This window comes from Mycteria americana, chromosome 1 (genome assembly GCF_035582795.1).
Source record: "Mycteria americana isolate JAX WOST 10 ecotype Jacksonville Zoo and Gardens chromosome 1, USCA_MyAme_1.0, whole genome shotgun sequence".
Lineage (NCBI taxonomy): Eukaryota > Metazoa > Chordata > Aves > Ciconiiformes > Ciconiidae > Mycteria > Mycteria americana.
In genome coordinates, this window is record NC_134365.1 from 112,459,285 (window position 1) to 112,478,678 (window position 19,394).

The window sequence follows — 19,394 nt, forward strand, 5'->3', positions numbered from 1 at the left end:
CCACACTCTGCAAAATTTCAGTTTTCTTACTTGGCAAAACAAAACAATCTGGAGGACACTTTGGTTAAAAAAAAGGGGGGGGGGGGAGGTGGCGTAATGTAATGTGTATGTGAGAATCTAAGCCAAATGAGTAAGCTGTGCCTAAATTTGCCAACAGATACATTCCTGTGTGAAGCTGCAAAAGGAAAAACGTCCTTAGCGTACAGAGGATTAAAAATGTCTGATGGTCATTCCATGTTTAAGCCCCTTAAACAGGGTAGTGTGAAACATGTAGTGGTGTCTATAGCAACAGGTGTGAAATCAAAGGTAAGGATTTGTCTCTCTTTCTGTCTCCCTTGCCTGCTGCACAATACTCCTGAAAAACCTGTGAGAACCTCATTAAAACCATGCATGTATAACACAGCCCTAGTGCATCAAATGACTTTCAAAGGCCATAGCTATGTGCCGTCTAGACACTGTCCGTTGGCTTTATCGCAGCACATCTTAAGCAGCAGCAAAAGACAGGGCACTGGTGTGGAAAGAAATGCTAACAATCTAGCAAATTGCTAGCATCTAGCCCAGAATCTTTTCTCTCTGACAATAGCCACTAGCACATGCCCAGGGAAAAGGGTAAGATCAGGACAAGTGTAGCGATACTTCTCTGTTGCGTTTTCCTGTCTCCCGCAGACTGCAATGCAGTGACTAATAGGTGGTACCAACCTGTTTAAGCACCCTTGGCAGAATTTTTTCCTTTCTGCTGTGCATTTGTTTAATTACTTCTGCTTTAATTGTATGAAGCCTTTTGGTATCATAACAATGGTATCTTTTCTTGATTACAAATGTCTTCATGTTCTGCAGATCCATTTGTGACTGAGGAGGACTGAGAAAATGTTGGAGCCCTGTGTAAGTGGTTTGCATGGACTTCCAAAGCGCAACACCTCTATGCAACCTGCATCATTATGCTCACTTAATTTGTTTTCTCTAAGTATTTTCTTGACAGGTAGAATTTGTAATGTGCAGTTATATGACAGATTTTACCGGGGGGCCAATGTTTTTTTCTGATACATATAGCTTATTGGCAAACTTTTCCAGCCACACACTGTTCTGTACAATGCCGAGATTTTAAGGTGTATTAGATCAGAACCGTGACATTTGGTACTGTGATGTTCTCATGACTGTTTTTATCAGTGCAAATCATGCCCTGGAATACAGAGGCATCTTGCAGCCTTGTAGTTTCCATAAAGGAATGCTTTGGCCTTGTTAAAGTCAAGGGGAGCTTTTGTCATTGGGCTTCAGCTGCTAAGACATCATCATCAAATGTAAACGTTTTGAAGAGTGGCCACCATCCTTACAAAACACTTAAACTATTTCCACTCCCGAAAAGTGCCATACTATGAGCTTGATCCTTTTGTACATAACATATCCCCAAATCACATGGGGGACAGTGTAACGGGCACTGGAAAGCATTTCTCGCCATAGCAGCCCCTGTCAGAACATCATACCTATCGAGTCACGGGTTTCAAGAACAAGATGAAAAGTTTACATTGAAGACTGAATCAAAACAGAATACGACCTCCAGAAAAGGATTTTAAATCATCTATATTAACAGACTGAAAGGTTCTGTTTAGATTTAAGCAAAGAAATATAATATTTAGCTAGTTTGCTCAGGACCTAAAAACTGCAACAAAAATAGAAACAAATCAAGTGGCCTCACTGTGTATCATTTAACATGATGTGAAACTATCCTGGCATATTTTTAATGGAACATGAGTTTAAATATTAACTGTTTAGTTTAAACAGAGATTTTAACATTTAATATAGCAGCTTTATTGAATGATTCATGTAGGCTGTACGTGAGCTTTTTAAAGTAACTATAGCATCACAATTTGTAAATTGTATGATTTTATTAAAGACTCTATCTGAAGTAATTCACACTTCCCATTTTCAAGACAGTCATTGAGTTCTTGTTTCATAACCGAAATTTAACATCTAATGGTAAGTGCTGATTTTAGGAGGATTAGATCAAGTAAAGCTACTCTGCTGTATAATGCCAGTTTATTAGGACATGCTACAACACGGTTGATGAGGCCAATCAAAATGGATTCATATGGTTACTTGGTATTTCTTTCAGATCTCACTGCAGAGTAAGAACCTTTGAATGTAATGTTAGTTGTTCAGCACAGTGGTGACCAATCTATGTAAGAAAATCCAGTTCACCCAGTATGACTAGGACAAAGTCGGCGACAACTCCCTTTGCCTAGTCATCTAAACTGTGTAAAATAAGTGTGGCAGCACTTTTCCCCTATTTGATTCTGGGATATATAACTACACAATACAGTGGAAAAGCAAGCCGTCTGATTTATAGTCAGCTCAGAAAACAAATAAACTTTTGGTCTAGGTAGCCATTGTGCCCAGCGTGTATTTCTAACCTGGCTACGCTATGGAGTGGCTAGTGCAGCACCAAGCCCAGGCTACTAAAGCCTCTGGAGAAGCACGGGGCACCGGTCTGCTCAGCCCTCCGAGCATCCTTGGAGCGCAGGGGCTCGACCGGCTCTGCCTCTGTCTGCAGGACACCTCCTCTGGGGCTCACCCGTAGCTTTTGTACAGGCATGTGTTACAACCAGTAAAACTTACTTGTCCTAGTGATAGCGACTGCTAAATTTAGTACTTGGGACTTCAGAAGAGCCTTCAGTCATTAGAAATGTTTAGAAAATGTAGAGAAGCTGTAGATGTCTCATGCCATTTGCCTTAGGGCATCCTACCAGTGGCACTCCAGAAGATTGCAAGTCCATAGGGACTGTGTGACATATCTGCCAGCCTCATATAGATGTCTCAGATACTCCAAGGCATCACAAAGGGCAACAGGAAGCTGAGTCCTGTGTTACCTGTCCCATTCTGTTGCAATCTCATGAGCTTCACAAACTACATATTTTGTTCAGAAAGGTGTCTCCCTTAAAATATTCCAGTGTGACTATCACAACCAATTTCATTTCTGGAGTTTATGTTTTCAGGGGGAAGTTGGATAAAAGCACAGTGTAGTGAAGTATGTCAGTGGATACTTGTGTGTAGCTCAGGTGTCTGTAAGCCGGAGTTTCATACACAGACACAAGCTGGCTTTTAACCACTGTTACTGCTACAATGGTTGGATCATGATTCCTCTTTTTTAAATTTCTCCTTTATTTTTTTAATGTTGATGTTAAAAGGTAGCCTCTTTAATCAATAGCTGTCTCCAAAGTTTCTGCCATGACAAAATGGTGCTCTCATTTTTCATCAATTGGCCTTTTCCTACTGTTTTCTACAAACAGAAGATCGACTGAGGCACACGTTTGGATTTCAGCTGTGTAAACATATCCTATGTCAGTACTCTAGTTTACCCTTTTCATAACCGCAACGAGCGGTTTAAAGCATACAGTCTACGGATTTGTTAGTGATAAATGTGCCGCTAACATCACAGGTGAGGGTGGTTGCTTCCTTTCCTGAAAAAGCTCCAGTCGTAACAGCGGCCGTATCAGAAGCACAGCGACCAGAGGCAGCTCCGTTGCGCAGCGGTACCGCAAACCCACACGGGGACTCGGCTTTGCTTCAGCCCCTGTCTGAGCCTGTCTTTCCTCAGCAGAGCCGTGGAACTGAGAGGGAAAGGGCAGCCCAGCGTCTGGGGAAATCTTGTCTCAGAGTGTCTGCAGGCTCAGATGGGAAACAAATACTTCTGAGTAGCAAAGTCAAGATTTTGTTCCTTATCCCGCGTGTGAAGACCAGGGTATTTTTTGTTTTGCTTTTTTAAACGGAAGCAGAATTTCTGTTCCCTGCGCTGAACTAATGCTACCTTTTCCCAATAGTTTTTCTCTTCTTTTGCATTATTTGCACGCCTCTGAATTTCCCGTGAGAGCGTTCTTTGTAGTAAAGATTCAGAGGCATTGTTAGAAAATTTCTCTCAAAAATGAGTTATCAGTTTACTGAATTAGATCCTTGAAAGCTGAAAACCAGTGCATTAAAGCCCATCTCCAGCAGTTACAGAAGACATTTTCCTAAAAATTCTTTACACAATTTGAAGAGACTCAGCACATTCTCGGACTGGTTGAAAAGCAAGTTGCTAACATTTCAGAAATACAGAGCTCAACAGAAGAAAAGCACAATGTCATTTATATTTTCCGTGATGAAAATGAGGCCAAATTCATGACCAACATAATCAGGTTCAGGCCCACTGACTTTAGCAGACCTCACTTATGCCAAGTGTCAGGCTGGCTCATTGAAAATAATACCGTGGTCCCCCTTTGATCTACATTACTCCTAACAAAACCTGTGCGTGTATAGAGGGGTCATGCTCAAGTTCTCTGTAGATACCAGACACTTCTACCACCTCAATCGAACTACTCACTGGACTAGATACTAATGGTAAGTATTTACAAGGTCAGGGTGCTAGTCTCAAACAATATGGAGATATGGAGATCTACACAATATGTTGCCTGAGGAGTTTTGTGGGGTTTGCGTTGGTTTGTTTGGGGCTTTTTTACACCTTTTTTTTAAAAAAAAAGCTAGAATACCAATAACATATTGCTAAATGAATTTTTCTTTTTTTCATTACTTATACAGCACTGTGCAGTAGCGATTGATACATAACCCACTTCAGAAGGCACCATACCTAAATAAGTATTTCTTATTCAGACAGCATTATTACTAGAATGAGAGCTTTTTCTGAAAAAGAACTGCAAAATCTGGACTTGACTTACCCAGTCAGAAGAAAAAAAGCCTATGCAGGGTAAAAATATGAGGACAATAATATTTTCTAATCACACGCTCAAGTTGGAAATGATTTTGCTATCCTCACCCCCTGGAATACTATTATTTTTTTAGAAGTCTCTCATAAAATTACTAATGGCAAGAACATTTTGAGTTTGAATAGCATGCCTATGTGAGAGTCTGAAACCATGCAGTTTCTAGCATCTGGGGGTGAAGTCTCGCTGTTCAGCAAGCTGCTCTGGATAGCACGGATAGCTCTGGCAGCAAGCTGGAAACACCTATACAGACATGCTGGCCAAAATAAGTGCTTTATTTGGTTTAATTGTATTTTTCTAACCATGATGTTTCATTTAAAAGCTCTGTCTTTAATGTGCACACACATAAACAGATACATGTTCTTTCATGAAATCACTGCTGATCTTTTTGACATCAAATCTACATCTCTGACCAAAATGATCAGACATCGGTTTTGTGGTCCTCACAGTAAGCAATATGTGCACATACATATATATATGCATATATGACTTTTTGAATATGTATTTCAAAACACACGTTTGTTTTTGCGTTTGGTAGGTGCTTGTGTCTGGCACGTGCTTGTGTCTGATTTTTCGTGAACTTTTTCGTGGCTGTGCTGATGAGCCTAGCAGAGCAGGGTGGTGGTGATCCACAGCCGAGCTGCTGGTGTGTGCACGTGTGCCTGTCCAGCTCAGCGAGCCATCCGAGGACGGTGTCCTTTGTTCAGCTGGGAAAAGCTCCACAACCAGCGCTGGTGGTCCTTGGGAGTGCCGTGTTAGCTCCCAATAGGAGCACGCTGGGAGGACGGGATCCTCGTCCTGTGATCCCAGGAGCATGGGTCCATTGTGGTGCCCTGCGATCTGTTGCGTGTCTTGTGTAAGGGACCACGCTCGGGACGTTTTGCTGAGACCTTTAGACTCATGTCACCCATAACTTCACGCAGTTCAGACATTATGGTCTCCAAAGTGAGATGTTTAGTGCTTTGCTCTACTAAACTTTTCCCTTGTGTGTAATGGCCTGTGGATGGAAGAAGAGGGAAGAGGGGAAGGTGACAGGGAAAACCAAGGGTTTGATTGGCATGCAGTGATTTTGGACTAGCAGGAAGCAGGCGCCTCTGCTCTCCAGCCCCCACATACTTCTCAGTCCGTGTGTGTTGAGAGGGGAAAGAAGCCGATATTGTTCCCTCTAAAATTAATTCCCAGTTAGCCAGTTACTCCTGGTTTTTAGCTCAGAGCACACTGTAATTGCATTTTTCATTTCAGTAATTATAGAGGATATTAAAGTGGATAGACAGTTGTAGCAATCTGGCTCTTTAGACATATCCACTTGTCCAAGATCAAATGGCTGCAGCATATTTAGGGTTACAGTCTCCTTCTTTTCCTTCTTGTTCTCTACTGCAGTGGATTTTTTTTCGGCGTTACCATGGCAATGCTATATCTGGCTGCCAGCTCTGTCGTAAGTTATTGAACTGAGACTGGCTTTTGGTTTAGCAGATAATTAGGTTCTGTCTCACAGGTTCATTTTCCTGTGACTGGGACGTGAATATGACCTACAGCTGGCCTCAATTTCAGTGTCACAGACAAAACTTTAACCCTTCCTAGTCTCGCCATTGGCAGCGATTGCAAACACTTTCTCGGGGGTGTTGGACACAGCACACCCGCGTGAGTCCTCGGGGCTCATTGCCCAGGCTGTGCTAATCCCCAGCGAGGAGGGAGACAGCCCGGCTTGCATTCACACGCTGGGCGGGCGGGAGAAAGAGTATCGCTAGCACCAGATGAATATTGATTGTCTGGTATGTAGATTTGTTGGAAAGGTAAGTTCACTGCTTGATTAGTGACCCTTTAAATAATAGAAAGGCAAAGGGTGGTGCAGGCATTTTTTGCTTGACTCAGGAATATGAAATATTTACGAGAGGTCTGTTTTAGAGCACCGGGCCCCATCTTTGGCTGGTACCCGCGGTGAGGGAGTGAAGCTGCGAGGAACCGCCGTGTCGTTTCCCCGTGTCGCTCCCCGATTTTCCTTTTCTCCTCTGGGAGAAGGGGGGTTCCAGCCCGGGGGTGCTGGGCACCTGCCCCTGGAGCCCATCAGCCCCCAGCACCCAGGCCCGGGGGCGGGTGCGGGCAGCGCAGCACCTCGCCAGCCGGACCACCCTCGAGCTCGCGTAAGGCGGCCTGAGAGGGAGGAAGGGCCACCATTTTCTTCAGCACGGTTCTCAGACATGCTTTTTTCCAGCATTTGTATGCGCCGTAACGTGGTCTTACAGTTTTAGCAGTTTCAAGCCAGGGCATAAACCCCTCTTCTGTCTATGGAAAAACCTGCAATAAGAGGTATCGGTCGAAGGGAATTCCATGAGATTTCACGAGCAGATATTGCCTTAGTTTGCCCGTGGGATGAGGCAGGTTTTTCCTACCCTGAAAAGGACAAGGGAGGTGTCTCTCCCAAAGCCAGCAGATCCCAGAGGGTTTTCCAGAGAAGCGCAAGACCTTTGGTGTAGCAGTCACGGATCTGTTTCTCTGGGGCTACAGCTTCTCGCTGACAATCTGGCAGCGCACGCCATAGTGCTGCTGGGACTCGCCCCATCTGCGTTTCCTATTGACACTCTTCTTTCTGGGGAATCTCACCATAAAAAAAAGAGGTTAGCTGCAAAAACTGATGGACTTCCCCCGTTATCCGTCACAGGGCTCTCGCATCTGGGGTATTCTCTGTGCGTGCTATGGACGTGTGGATGGAGATGCTGGCAGGGTGGACACTTTTCCTCAGCTTCCCTTCCCCCTCCCCGCCAAATTATTTGTGCCGATGTCTCTTGATTGGAAGGTCAAAGTGTTCAGATGGGGCATCCGTCTTTCTTGTACGGAACGTGTCCTTCTGAGCTAATCTCCCAGCCTGCGTTTGTTGATAAAAAATAGTATGTTTAAAACCTGCCTATTATACAGGACAAAGCAAATGGCATTTCATAGACCAGAGACAGTGACTTCTCACTGAAGATAACACCGAAATCTGCAGATTTAGCATATATGTATGACCGAAATGATCCAAAAAGGCCCTCGAGGTATTTCTTGATTAGCATATTTAGTGTGGATTAGAGCTCCTCGCAACGATAGCGTAAAAGTTTTGCTGAAGGGTTAAACTGGGAGTGGGAGTGGGCCGGAGGGGAAGGCCCCCCTTGAATTACAGAAGAGAGATGTGAAACTCCGCGTGCGAGTTGGCTGATAAATTATCCAACTGCTGGGTGTTAATGAACATTGCCACGGCTGGGACCCCGCAGCTCTGAGCTGGGGAGCTGGTTGATACCACATCAGCAGCATGTTACAACATATCAGTGGTATATGGCTTTAAAAAAAAAAAGAAGTAAACTTACCACCAGGCCATTGTAAGGGTACATTTTCCATTATAAATATAATCACTGAAAATTTATTTCTTTGTGTAAGCAATTTTAATGATTTTTTTTAGGGCTGTTTTCCTTTTTTTGCAGATTTTATAACCAATAAACAGACTAAGTATTTTCAGTTTTTGTTTAGAGTTGGTTTCGGTGTCTGGCCCTCATATCCTGGCATAGTCCTATAATGTTTCATCTGTGATGACAGTTTAAAGCCAAATGAAACACTGTTTTCATTGAAACCATTGGAGAAATCAAGCAAATATTGCCAGTGGGATTAAGTTTTATAAAATATAGATAAGAAATCTGAATATTTGGCCTAGAGCAACCTGACATTGTCCCAACAACGTTTGCAAATGAGGGCATGCAAACCAGCTCACCGGGGGGGGTGGGGGGGTGGGGGTGGAAAGGAGGAAAAAAAAACCCCAACAAACCCAGGAAGATTGCATTGTTGCCATTTCATGATTTCCGGCTTGAGCAGCTTGAGTTCTTAAACCAAGAACCCTTATTGTAGGTAATTAAGCCCGCTACCCACCACAATATATACTGTTTACCACAACTGGCAGCAAATTAGTCTCTTCCAGAGGATGCAAAGCTGTCCAGTCCTTCTGAGTCCCCAAAGTCCGTCCATAGCTGATGCTCTCTAATGTGAAAGACAAAGACTTGCAGGATCTCGCCTACTCTCGGGTGCTGAGACCAACATGCTTGCTTCTGTTTATTCCCAGAACAATTGCTAAAAATCGAACAACAGAAGAAGTTCAAGTTAGAAGGAGTAAATTACAGCATTTCTTGCATTCTGGCAATTTATCTTGAATGTGAGACTTTCTTTGCTGCTTAAAACTTCCCCTCCCGCCCTCTACAGCATGTCTACAAGAGAAAAAATAAATGAAAAGAGGGGGAAAAAAAAAAACCCACCCCAAATTCTATTTTGTGACATTTCTGCAAATGTTTGTTTTTACTGATAAAAGATTTCAGTACAATGTGGCTGGAAATGGTGGCAGTCTTTGCACCTTCTAAATTTAAACATCCTAATTAAATGTTCTTTACTACTCTCTGACAGAACCTGCCTCTACATATTGCCTCTGTGGTGGATGGTGGCTGCTAAACTTAGTTACATGGAATCATGTCTGAGTTATGTACCTTGAGTGGGCTGTGAGAATACTTCCTCAAGTATGCCTCATCCTTTTGATTTCTTATCACTTTTTGTCCTTACGAGGTACTCTGAATAGTACTTCAAGGGGAGCAAAAATAAGTCCTTTAATTTAAATATTTCATTGTGACAGCAAAGTCGAAAGTGCTTCAGATACTTGGATCAGTTCCTCAGATCCATACCAGACTAGCAGTAGTACAAAATATGCTGGTTTGAAATCAGAAACTACTTTTTTTTCCTTTGGTTCTTTAAATTTTAAACTAGCTTTTTTTTTTTCTTAGATTATCAGGCAAATGGAAAAAAATAGTATTGTAGAATTAAAGAAAACTCTCCTGAAACTAATGTTCAAGCATGATGTAATTCATAAATTGACATGAATAAGGAAGAAAATATTGTTACAGTATCTAGTAGGGTTAAATTACAACATATACCAAGAATGAGAGTAGGAGTGTGATCTTTCGAGATGAAACTTTAGAGTCATGGTATAACTTAAAAAAGTAGCTATGGTTCAAATTTTTCAAAAGAAAAATTATTCTTTTTTCCAAAATCAAAGTGTTCTTTCCATTCAATAGTCGATAATATGCCATAGTAGAATCCATGACATGATGCATCAGCAAACCAAACTGCAGCCTGTTATCCATGCAATGAAGGATGGGTTTTTTTAAAGTTTCATTTTTGCAGGTTTTCCGAAACCTCTTTGTTATTAAATACAAAATCTGCATAAATAAGACATCATTTTGTTTCAGCTTTGCAGAATGGAAGTGATTTTTCATTGTAAAAGAAACAAAATGGTCATCAAAGCTCCAGCAAAACTCATACTAAAATCTGAAGCATTTGCTCCCAACCTAAGCTGATCTTTGACCCAGAGAGCACTACTGTCTCCAGCCTGTATGCTGGTGGGGCACGTAGCTTTACTTCCTCGGCGCTCTCAAGCCCAGGAAGACCATGGTTGCTCTCAGGGGTGGACCTTGCGCAGGGGCCTCACTCAGAGGAGGGGGAAGTGGGTGCTTCCCAGTGGCGGTACCTTGCACGCTGAGTTCAGGCCAGCATCAGCACTCCGGAGGTGGTAAGGCAGAGCGGCGCTCACCTTGGCGGTCGCCTCGCTAGTCAGCACAAACACCTTTGCATCTCCTGAATGCTTGTTTTGGGTTTGGACAAATGTCACGGTGGAAGTTGTCTGGGGTAGGTAGAGCAGCTCGAACGATGAGTTTTCTCAGCTGCTGTAGACAGTTGCATTTGGCCAGGATGGCACTTCACCTGAGCAAGGAGGTTCTTTTTAATCTTTAAAATGTACGCTATATTTTTAAAAGCGCAGTGGGAGAACTCAGTTATTTATTAAACAGTGAATTATAGGCTGTATGGTTGCCACCTTAATCACTCATATCTAATCATTCTTACTAGCTCCATGGGTGTGACCTTTTCTAAAATAATTTCCATGCAGTAATAGCAATAAGATACTTTAGGCAGTGCGTTTCTGGGAATCATTGCACTTCTCAGGTGACTGAAGTCACTCATTCTTCGTCCTCATGCTTCACAACACATCTGAGGCATGAAATTATTCCCTTCCAATGCGATGCCTTCTCCTACTCTTATTGCTTAAATGATTTTTAAGGATTAGTGTGTTAAAAGCGTTGTGAGAAATTCAGAAAAAAAAAAAAAAGAGAGGATAATAATTTGCATTAAAGTTATCGACCTGATCCACATTTCAGTGATTTTTATTCCAATCATGAGAGTCTGGATCTAATATACATCCATGGTATGTGCTAGCAAAAATATGGAGGGCACGGTATCTTTCTTGGCAGTGTGCTGTAAACAAAAATTGTGTCATATATAGCAGAAACTACCAGAATTGACAAGGTTTTGTATTTACAAGACTAAGGAGAAGTGCATTTCTCTGTCCATTGATGGGTATTGCCAGCTGTCTCCTGTATGCAGGTACCATTCTTTGTTCCCAGCATTTTATGCATTCAGCTGTGATTTCTCTCGAAATCGTTTCACCATATCTTGATTGATTTGCAGACAGAATACAAATTCTCTTGAGACAAAAGTATCATTACCATTTTAAATTGTAATCTTATTCAGAAGATGTTGTTTTTTTGCCATTTACATTTGAGAACAAAAGGCTGCAGTTTTAACATTTGTTGCAATACTGACAAGCTACAATAGCCACCCTTGGGGTTTTTTTCCCATATAATCATCTAGTTGCAATATGAGGAAACGGCATTTGTTTCATGTTCTCTACAAAACAATGTGTACACAATCACAGAAACATTGCTTCTGTGCATTTATTTTACTGTGAGCAAGGACTGTAAATGCCAGCATGCATTTTAGCTAGAGGACTAGAGAAGTAACCCCTCTTATGGGGTCCAAAAACTCTCTAAAGCCAATGTTTGGAAAATAGTGTATTTTACTAAGTCATCACTTAATAAAGTCCTTATTTACAAAGCTCTGGTGAGCACTACTCTCAAGCTTAAAGTTATATACCTATCTGCATGCTCTGATGAATCAAAATTTTAGCTGCTTCCATTTCTGTCTCAGTGACAAACTTCATATATTGCAAGAGAATGCTAGAGGTATTAATAAAAATAAAAGATCTCTTTGATACCCAAGGTTGCATCACTGACCCAACTGTTTCTCAGTTTGAAATCATGTATATATGTAATCAAGTATTTATCAGTAATATCTTACAGCATCAAATGCAGCAAAAATTATTTTTATGCTCTCATACCATCCATCATTCATATACACATAGCAAATACCATGTTATAGGTAATATACGATATATGATGTATATAGGTCTGTTTAAAAAAGTAATTTTTCCTAAAAATATGTTATTCCTCTCTATTTATCCTCTTCTCTCTCCTGCTGTATCCAGTCTCAAAACACTTTCATATACCAGCTAAAATGGCAAAAATAAGGTGAGAAAACATGATGGCTTTTGTGTTTCCCTAAGTAATTGCCTTCATTAAAATTAAGATTTGTGTCCCCTCCTTGCCTGGTGAGATGTGTAAATCTTTATAACTTGTGTTTTATCTGTCTTGTATATGTGAGACATGATCACTGATCTGCTTATGGCATTTCTCCACACAAGGGAGATGAAAAATATAATCCTCAGCATCAACAAACTGGTCTCTTGCTTTTCGCAGGTGAGAGCGAGCATCCCAGAAAAGACAAGCTAACACAAGTTATATGTGCAGTAAGTTTTATACGTATGATGTGTCTTATGCAGATAGCATGATAATAATGTCTTGTAGAATAAAGGCTTTAATTAAGGAAAAGGAAAATTGTCAAAGTTCCTTTAAGTTTGGTCTCCAAGTTATCGCATCAGATTCCTTTCTGGTAGTCTCACTTAAAAGTTCATGGTGGTTTGTTTGAGACAACTGCTGGTGTTAGTTCTGCTCCCAGTGGGCAAATACATTGCCTTCTACCAATACTGAAGGGAGTGGGAAATAAATAGCATACAGGGAATAGGTTCTCAAGAAGTCGGAAAGAGTTATAGGGTTGGGGCAGGAAGGGCCGGTGTGGTATTTGCAACATCATTTTCCCCTTTTCTGAGTAATTCTTGAACTAATATATAAGTCATATCTGTAGGCATATGAGGTAGACCGTGAATAGCAGACTCACTAAATTTCAAGCAAATTGTGCTGTTGTGTCTTTTCAGAAATGTTCATCTTTTTTAACTCACTGGTTTTGAAAAGTAATCCATCTTGCTTATGGTTCAGAAAGGGAATGTAGTTGTTACCAGAAAATATTCTTCATCTGATGTGCTCAGCCTGAATATCAGGAATGGATAGTAATGAGAAACTTCACAAGCTCTCTGGGCCCACTCTGCTGACCTTAATGGTTTAGATAGCTTGGAAAGGACTTTCATCTTCTAGGTCCAAGCTGAATGGCAATCCTAAACACTACGAATCTGAATTCTTTGCCTCTTACTTCTCTGAATGACCGTAGTATTTAATATGCTGTGGATTGCAGTGTTATGAAATGAATGCAATCACGTATAGCTAAGTGGTTAGTTTCTGTGCTCACCTGGGAGAGGTTTGGGAGAGATAGACATGTGTTTCACATCTGCTGGTTTCTGGAATTTTGATGCAGTGGTCTTTGGCTTCTCCTTTGCCCATTCATATTGTACCTATTTAAACTCCAGATGTGAACAAGAAAAATTAATTTCTTCCTATCCTATCTTTTAATACTGTCAGATGAATACAAATCTCAGCTCTCTCTAATGTATTACATAGAATTTTTATTTTCTTTAGTGATCATTAATACTTCTATAGCTGTGAACGTATGCATATTTTTATTTTAGGCTTTTCGCAGTATATTACGTCTCCTGGGATGTGAATTTTCTGCATGTCGCTTTATAACCAATAACTGTTGTTATTTACATTTTCTTTCTGGCCATTTTTGTATAATATGCTATCCTTTTTATTATTCCTAGCTAGAAAATACCAGCATAATTTTATTTGGAACAACTGACATTTTGATAGAAAAAAATACTTAGTTAAGTATTTTTCAATTATTCTTGGTTTGTTTTTCTTTTCTTTGTAATACCAGATATCACCTTTGATTAATAACAATCATATATAGGCTTTGTTCCTCTTATCTGGGTGTCAGCAGTAATTGGAATCCATATCCATATCCTACCTTGCAATCATGCTGCAAAAGGCCAATAAATTCCCGCTGAGTGTGTTACTTGTTAAATTTAGTGCATTACATTCAGGGTAATGAATAAAAGCAGTGGGCCGTTACTGTCTGGTTGGCAGAGGAGGAGTAAGAGCAGCCAGACTCCCCTGAGGCCCCGGGCAGGCTTAAAACTGTGACAGGCAGAAGCAAGGGACTCCCTAAGCATCACAGTTCAGTTTGTCTCCCTTAATTTCCTCTTCTACCAAGATTTCAGAGGAAATGGAGGGAGATGAGGTAATCTACAGAAATACAAAATACACTGGGCTTGTATACCAGTACTCCCTAGTGCAGATTCTCTTCTAGGCAAGAGTGTTTAAAAGTAATGTATCTGTGTTAAGCATTCAGCTGATGACAGGTTTGACTTTGCTTTAAGAGATGCATGTAGCATATATATATATAGTGTAATGTAGTTTTATATATATATATATATAAACTATACACATAAATGTATGATTATAACCAACCCATGTTAACTCTCTGTTGGATTGCTAACTGATAGAAAGGAATTCTCGGACTTCTATTTTGGATGTCTGAGCGTTGATTTGGCTGACACAGAAAAGGCTGTGTGTCCCTCACTGTGGTGAGAAACAATCTGTACTTCAGTTCTGAATGTGGACCTGGTAAGTTCTTGAATTTCACTTCCTCCTGGTATGCAAATTTAATGACGAAAGTTGGTTAAATAAAGTTATGGAATAACCGAATAACCGAAGTAACGAGACATAATTAAGAGAGTCTCCGTGAAAGGATACACAAATCTATTTTGATGAGACTGGTAAGGAGTTTCTTACTCCTCCTGCAAACTCCTTTGGATTTTTCTGTGCCTCTGGACAGAGAGAGCATGTGGGCACACTCTCCTGTCCTGAAAGAGAGACTGGTTTGGGCCCTTCCCACGCCTGTGCAGGCACCAAAGTGAGGAGTGAAGAGAGCCTTATGTGCCTCACATGTGGCCATGTAAGAGGGAAGCGGCATGTCCAGGGGACCCGTCCTCCCACCTACAGTTGGAAAGATGCTTTGGAGGCTTTCCCTCTCGCCCCCATGCCAGCTCCCTGTTCCTCTGGGAGACCTTGAAAGGGAGTCTGGGATGATGACATTCAGCCTCAGTATTTTCTGGGCCTATGAAACCATGATTTTTGGCAAGATTTGGACTTTTACTTTCAGGGACACCTGTCAGGGCCAAAAATCTCAGCAAGTCTCCTGAACTGGAAATCTGCGTAGCAAATGAATTAGGTAAATACGTATCATGCAGATCCCAAGTAACTGTACATCTTTTATTTTCAAGTGAACTAAAATCCAACAAACAGAACAAAATTATGGGGGAAATCTTATCTCTGCTGCAGTCAGAGGCAAAGATTTTACTTCTTCAGGATATTATCGGTGTGGAGTTGCGTTATTGAGTCCTTCTGAAGTAGTACATTTTTTTTGACAGTAAAGAAAAAGTCTTCCTCTTATCCTTCAAGAGCAGGAGCAGATTTTCAAAATTACAGAGGAAGCATAGGCTCTTTGGACTAAATCCACCACAGCATTCAGGTTATCTAGCTCTTCTTCTAACTGTTTCTGGAAATATCTGGAGTTAAAATTCAGATCTTCAAATCGTCCACTAAATTGATGGCTAGCCTCAAAGTGCTGGAAGTTTATACTTACTTCCATTTTCATCAGTAAAGCTGTTTACATGACTACAGCTCTGCTTCTGAACATGTCTTGACTGTGTTGAACAGGTAGCCGACTCGGCCAACTTTGAGAACTACAAAGTGGGTGTTCTTGTAGCTGTATCCCTTGCAAACCTTGTTTTGATATGCACAGCACACCTAAGTAAGGAGACTTCTGCAAAACACAGAGAGAAGGCGGGGTGCTGGGGAAACATCGGGCTCTTCGTGTCCATGGGTAATGCTCCGATGGTCCTGCACAAGAGCTCTGGAAGAGCAAGTAAAACTGCAGCCAGTGGAGATGCATTGGCAAAGAGCACCTGCTTCTATTTCACCTCTTATTGGAGTTTAATCTTTGTGGTTTAATTTTTGTTGTTTTAGTAATATTGTAGTTAATATTTGCTGAAATAATTTGTTTCACAGTGGGAAAATTTTTAATAAGAAGAAAACCTGATGGAAGAAGATAAACCATGCAGCCTTTCAGTCTCCATATCTACATTTAAGATGTATTAGGGTGTTCCTTTCTTTTAGGGTTTTGAAGAGTCTAGGTTTAAAGTCAGATTAATTTGTTTTACAAAACGACAGATATGGGATAGCTGTACTCTGGGATTGGACTGTATATTCAATTCAAGAAGTACCTGTGTTTGACAGTTCAAAACCAAGAAAGGCCTCTGTCACCAGAGGGAAGAACAAGATCCTCATAGTACAAGGCACTGCATCAGCCCAGGTTGATAGAGCTTAACATAAACCTTTCCCAATATGAAAAATAGTGTTTTGTTTTAGAAAATGGTAATGTTTTGATATGGGTGATCTCATTCAAAATGAAATATTTGGTGTAATCTGATTTTTTAAATAAGAACGTGGCTTGCGCTGCTGCTAGGAAAATCCCTTTCCTGAAATTGCCTTGTTTATTATCCTAACCTTACAACATAGCCTGGTTCTGTCTGGCAATCACATTAAAACTTAGAATGACAAACCGACATTTCTAAAACACAAACACACGTGCACATGCATATGAAGCATACACATAGAGGGGGGTTTTAAGATCAGTTCTTTAGGAAGATAGTTCTGGCTTCTGATCTGGTCTTGTGGGAAGTCTCCTAGGTAGTTTACATTTCATTACAGAATTCAAACAGGTCCTTGATTCTCTCCTTCTTGAACTGGAAAATAGTGCAGCTGAGTCCTGGTCCTCCAAAGAAATCCTTGTGAATCTTCACAGAAAGGATGCTAGGAGTATCTGCTAAATTCTGAATAGCTCCACATGTCTGAGAGCTCCAGTCCCTGATCTCGGGTCAGGCAGTGGTTTTGCTCTGTGCCAAGCATTGACATTTGTTGTTGATGGATTTTTATTTCACCTTCTCATGTTCAACATTCCTTTGAGCTGGAACATTTAGTTTAAGACTGTCTGGGTGCCATGGATAGAATAATCTTTAATCTTCTTACCATCAGAAATGCTGCAGGAGCAGATCCAGGTGCAATGGTTGTTGACTGGCTGGAAGTGTTTTATATCAACCCATTAATTTTTGCAGAAGGTTTGTGGGTTTTGTTTTTGTTTTAATCTGTGCTATTTCATGTACTTATCTCTACCTTTTTTCCATTGCTCTGGGGGCAAAATAAACTATGACAACAATGTCTAACATAAAAGCTCTATGTAAATATGTTGATTGTTTTAAAGGCCCATTATCTGACATGAGGAATTCATGTTTCTCAAGTATTTACTTTACTTTCTGGACAATGTGTGCCAGTGAGGTCTATATAAGTAGAGCCAAACCAATATATCTGGAGAAGTAATCAGCCACAGTACTGTATTTGTGTCCTTTCCAAAAAAACAAGTCTGTTGCTTCTACTGCCAAGATCTGGCAGGTAGCTTTGAGGAGATTAATGGCCCTGGTGATTGTTATTATTGGTGCCTTTTTTTCCCTTCCTACCCCTAAACTATTACATCCCAAATGCTTATTTACTGAATAGCCTGAATGTACTGAAAAAAAGCAGACTCGCATATGGGATGTTGTGATCTGACCATGTATTTGTTTATAACTTTATGTTCTTCAAGGTACTGGGGGAACACAGCCCTCTAAAGTACTTGAGGGATCAAAATCAGCTGTCCTTTCAGAGGCAGTCTATCAGTCATATGAAGGTTATTTCGGTCCTGCCAATATGGTAATGTATTTGCTGGAAGTTGGCTCACTCGCCACTGATGAAGGTGGAGTTGAAGTTACTGGCAAGTCTCATGTGTTAGTTCTTCATCTCTAACTTGCTTTGATCAACTAACATTGAGGCCAGGATGAGGTCAGATTGTTCTTATCATCACCTTTTCTTCTTATTTTGGGGGTGGGTTACCAGCTCTATTCTAAATACTCTGGAGTATTTTCTTCTATGAAAACTTTTGTGTAATAGGGTCGCAGTGTGGGAAAAAATAGATGAAGTCATATTATTTGGATCCTAGTTGAAAAAATACCCAGTGACCTGTGTTCTGTTTCTTGTTAAAAACTAAGACGAACAAATATGCACTGAACCAGTAAATAGGTCTGTGCAAGTACGAGGAGTTCCTCTTCTATTTTAGCATACTTTTTGCATGGCTTCTTGATGTGGTGGAAAAAGACTTTGGTCTTCTGGAAGCTTTTGTGTAAGCATATTTCCTAGGCCACATGAAGATGTGTCTGCGGCTACGGGCTGAATAGTTTAGAGAAGAGTGTATCAAAACAGGTGGAGATATGCTCTCTGTGTTTTTTTAAATGAATGCATTTTTCTGGGCGCTTTTCTTTTCCACCAAGCTTTACATATTCAAAACATTAAAGGACAGTCTTCAGAACTTCAGTTAGTAGTTCCCAAAGCACGGTATTTTACCCAAGGATCTTCTTCGTACATTTGTCTTGAAATTCACACAAAGCCAGTAATGTCTTTTGTTTCATTATTATTATTTCTTACTCTGGCTAAATTATCTATTTTGTTATTATTTACTCTATCTCAGGGCCCTGAGTAGGCCTTAATGGCCCTGACCAGCCCCACCTGGGACTCTCATCCACACGCCCATCTGTGGACCCACCAGTTCTACATGAGCTCATGCCCTTACTATGGGTGACTCTCTTGTGGTCTGGAGAGCTTACTTTTGGTGCTGAATTTTGGTCCATTAAAGGTTGCTAAGGGAAACATTACCTTCCACAGAGGGTGGTGGGTACAGCTGTGTGGGGGGGTTCTTCAGTAAGGGGAGTTTGCCGACAGCCCCTTCAGAGGTCTCATCTGCAGAATACTTTGGCCTCTAAGAAGTTGTCTGCAGAAAGCAGTTGTTTTCTCTGTAGGTGCTTTTGTTAAGGTCAGTAGAAGTGCTATGTGTTCCACTGCTCTTGTATACTAATCTTTGAATTTTCTATTATGGAGGAAAAAAAGGAAGGAAAATGTCCTCCTATTTTATTTAGTTTTTCTTCCCCTTTCTTTTAGTGGAAGTTCAGGACAGCAGAGGGAATTGGTAGTGGCACACTCTATTTTAAATAGCTTGCTTTTTTGTTGCAGACTTATTTTTTCCATTAAATACAGACTTTGAAGTATTTTAGAAAACTAGTAAAATAATAATTCATTTTGTTTATGAGAATATCTGATAGAAGTCTGAAAATGTAAAACAGAAGGGATCAAAAAGGTAAAAGAGAAATGAAAAAATGAAAAAGAGAGACAGTTTAATAACTCAGAGAATTGCTGTTATCTTAGGATAAGTTAAACTCTCCCTTGACAAATTTAAATACAATCTAGTGTAGTTATGGGCTTGTTGGCTCTTACTAAGGAGTCTAATGAGTTTTGCAGATGAAAATAATATAGG

General features: G+C 40.7%; 1 long non-coding RNA gene across 4 annotated transcripts in view; it reads left to right on the forward strand.

Moving 5' to 3' along the window:
- LOC142416766 (uncharacterized) overlaps nucleotides 1-19,394 on the forward strand; it is a 289,637-nt gene that overhangs the window by 251,777 nt on the left and 18,466 nt on the right. For 3 of the 4 annotated variants that reach the window (XR_012777831.1, XR_012777822.1, XR_012777825.1), the window contains 5 exons: nucleotides 158-306; nucleotides 838-882; nucleotides 12,404-12,453; nucleotides 14,440-14,560; nucleotides 17,033-17,115. This is a non-coding gene — a long non-coding RNA (uncharacterized LOC142416766). The remainder of the gene's footprint in view (nucleotides 1-157; nucleotides 307-837; nucleotides 883-12,403; nucleotides 12,454-14,439; nucleotides 14,561-17,032; nucleotides 17,116-19,394) is intronic. The other variant, XR_012777824.1, reaches the window with a different exon arrangement.